We start from the raw sequence: 3,837 nt of genomic DNA, 5'->3' as shown, positions 1-3,837 counted from the left end.
GACAAATTATTTCTGAATATTTTCCCACTGAAAACCCTATGAGTAGCACTGGAACACTATCAGAAAGCACCAGAATATTGAATACTGAAAAATTATTTATAGCATCAGAATATTGTCAGATATAGTATCTACAGATGAGCCATTCAGTTTGGAAGACATTCAAGCTACAACTGAGGAGAGCTTCCCATTCAAAGTAAAGATGACTGTGATAACAAAAATCGAATAAATCTTTCAGGACCTAAATTGGATGATGGGAAACAACTCAAAATGAGAAGAAATAGCTGTAAACATCTGTATATAATCAGATCATAGAATGTACAAAGTATGAATCTAGGAAATTTGGAAATCACCTAAAATGAAATGGAATCCATAAACATCAATATCATAAGCATTAGTGACCTGAAATGGATTGATATTGGCCCTTTTTAACTAAACAATTATATGGTTTACTATTCCAAGAACCACAAACTGAAAAAGAATGGCATCACATTGATAATCAAAAAGACGTAGTGGAAAAGCTCCATATCATCAGCTAAAACAAGGCAAGGGGAAAAAAAATATGTAAAAGACCATCAATTGTTCACATGCAAGTTCAGGCTGAAAGCTAGTGAAAATTAAAACAATTTGATAAGAGCCAAAATATGACTTTGATCATATCCCATCAGAATTTAGAGACTGTTTGAAGAACTGATTTGATGCATTAGACACTAATGATAAAACACCAGAAGGTTTCTGGGATAACATCAAGAACACCATAAAGAAAGAATCAAAAGGTCATTTGCAAGAAAAGAAAGAATTCAAAGATCAAAATGTCAGAAGAGACTCTGAAAGTTACTCTCCAGCATAGAGATGCTAAGGCATATAGAAGACATGAGGATGTAAAATAGCTGAACAGAAAATTTCAAAGGACAGCCCGTGAAGACAAAGTCAAGTGTTATAATGAAATGCACAAAGACCTGGAGTTAGAAAACCAAAAGGGTTCTAAAAAGCTCATTTCTCAAGATGAAAGAACTGAAGAAAACATTCCAGCCTCATCTAGCAATATTGAAGTGTATTCTATGGGCAAAGTATTGCATGATGCAGAAAGCATCAAAAGAAGGTGGAAGGAGGCTCTCCTCCACAGCTTTTCTTGCAGTACTATCCATATCCCTGAGACAGGATGGTGAAGGATGGAGTCAGCAGATTTGGCCATATTGAGTGCTTGGTCACCAGGGCTGTTGTTAACTCTGGCAAAGTGGAGGTTGTTGCCATCAATGACCCATTCATTGACCTCAAATACACGGTCCACCTGTTCCAGTATGATTCCACCCATGGCAAGTTCAACGGCACTGTCAAGTCTGAGCATGGGAAGCCCATTTCTGTCTTCCAGGAGTGAGATCCCACCAACATTAAGTGGAGTGATGCTGGTGCTGAATATGTTGTAGAGTCCACCTGTGTCTTCACAACCTTGGATAAGGCTGGGGCTCACTTGAAGGGTATTGATGATGCTCCCATGTTTGTGATGGGCATGAACCAGGTGCAGTATAACAACTCCCTCAAGATAATAAGCAATGCCTCTTGCACCACCAACTGTTTGGCCCCTCTGGCTAAGGTCATTCATGACAACTTTGGCATCATGGAAGGACTCATGACCAAAGTCCATGCCATCACTGCCACCCAGAAGACTGTGGATGCCCCTCTGGGAAACTGTGACTTGATGGCCATGGGGCTGCTCAGAATATCATCACTGAATGTAATGGTGTTGCCAAGGCTGTGGGCAAGGTCATCCTGAACTGAATGGGAAACTCACTGGCATGGCCTTCCATGTCCCCACTCTCAATGTGTCTGTTGTTGACCTTATCTACTGCCTGGAGAAAGCAGCCAAATATGATGACATCAAGAAGGTGGTGAAGCAGGCATCAGATGGACCCCTAAAAGGTATCCTGGGTTACACTGAAGACCAGGCTGTCTCCTGTGACTTTAACATTAACACCACTCTTCCACCTTTGACAATGTTGGGGTTGGCATTGCCCTCAACGACCACTTTGTCAAGCTCATTTCCTGGTATGACAATGAATTTGGCTACAACAACAGGGTGGTGGATCTTATGGTCCACCTGGTCTCCAGAGAATAAGAGCCTCCTGGACCACCAGCCCCAGCAACAGCACTAGAGGAAGAGAGAGTTCCTCAGCTGTTGGGAGTCCTTACCCCAAGTCTACCCCCTACACACTGAGAAGCTCCCATCTTCACAGTTTCCATCCAGATCCCCTGGAGAAGAGGAAGGGCTTAGAAAGAACCCAGTCTTGTTATGTACCATCAATAAAGTACACTATACAGCCAAAAAAAAAAGAGAGAGAAGAAGATGGAAGGAATACACAGTCACTATACCATAAAAAAATGTCGAAACATTTCAACAGGCAGCATATGACCAAGAACCATCAAGAGGTAGCATAGGACCAAGAACCAATGGTACTGAAGAAAGATGTTCAAGGTGTACTAAAGGAATTGAATAAAAAAAAATAATGTTCTGGGAATCAATGAAATAGAAATCAAGATCTTGCAATAGATTGATGCTACACTTGAGACATTCTTTCATCTATGCCAAGAAATTTGGAAGGCAGTTACCTGGCAAATTGATTAGAACAGCTTCATATTTGTACCCACTGCAAATATATGTGGCCTAATGGAATGCAGAAATCACCAGGCAATATCATTAATAATCTCATGCAAGTAAATTTTTGCTAAAGGTAATTTAAAAATTACTGCATTAGTATGTAGACAGGGAACTGCCAAGGGTTCGTGTCAGATTCAGATGAGGATGTAATGAGGATGTAATGAAGGATATCTTTGCTGATGTCAGTTATATCTTAACTGAAAGTAGAAAATGCCAGAAAGATGTTTATTTGTGCTTTGTTTACTATGCAATGGCCTTTGACTGTAAATAATGAAAAGCTATGAGTTCAAATACTTACTGATGGAGATAAAAGATCACAGCCTTCAGTATAGGTTGCAAATTAATGTAAAGAAAACAAAAAATCTCACCACTGAACGAGTCAAGAAATCAAATGGCAATTGCATTACACAAATCAGTTGCTCAAGATCTCTTTTAAAGTGTTCTGAAACAAAGATGTCAGTGTGAGGATTAAGATTTGCCTGACCCAAGCCATCATATTTTCAATAACCTCATATGCATGTGAAAGTTAGATAATGAATAAGGAAGACCATAGAAGAATTGCTGCATTTGAGTCATGGTGTTAAAGTAGAATATTTAAAGTACACAGAACTGCCAAAAGAATAAACAAAACTTTCTTGGAAGAAGTAGCCCCAGAATACTCCTTAGAAGTCAGGAGACTGAGACTTCATTTCTCATACTTCAGACTGTTTTTAAAAATCAAATCATGTTTATGTTTTGATAAACATCTTGCTGGTATTCTCTACTTTCCGCCAACTTTCACCTGACATAAGCAATTGTTGTTGTTAAGTGCCATCGAGTCTCTAATTCCGACCTATAGCACCCTGAATAGGGTTTCCAAGGAGTAGTTGGTGAGTTTGAGCCAACGACACTGCAATTCAAATGATTTTGTAGTCTGACGCATTAGCCTACAGCAATTAGGACACATCAAAAACAGTTCTCAGAGTTCAATTTATGGCAATAATCTCATATACCCAAAAAAGAACCATAGTCAGCATGTCTCATCTGAACCTCTGATAGTTCCCAGTCAAGGTACTGCTACATTTTTATCGTTACATTTTAGAATTATCTTTAGCAAAAATTTACTTGATATGATATTGATGATTTTGTCTGATGACTTCTGCATTCAGCTGGCTCACCTCTCTTTGATATGGGCACAAATATGG

The 3,837-nt window shown here is 39.2% G+C and overlaps 1 pseudogene; it reads left to right on the top strand.

The window, feature by feature from the left end:
- Nucleotides 1-1,159: 1,159 nt before the first annotated feature.
- Nucleotides 1,160-2,113, top strand: LOC102824383 (annotated as a pseudogene).
- The last annotated feature ends 1,724 nt before the right edge of the window (nt 2,114-3,837 follow it).

Source organism: Chrysochloris asiatica, unplaced genomic scaffold (genome assembly GCF_000296735.1).
Source record: "Chrysochloris asiatica unplaced genomic scaffold, ChrAsi1.0 scaffold00153, whole genome shotgun sequence".
Lineage (NCBI taxonomy): Eukaryota > Metazoa > Chordata > Mammalia > Afrosoricida > Chrysochloridae > Chrysochloris > Chrysochloris asiatica.
Note: the sequence above shows the minus strand (reverse complement) of the source record. Positions and strands in the feature narration are given on the sequence as shown.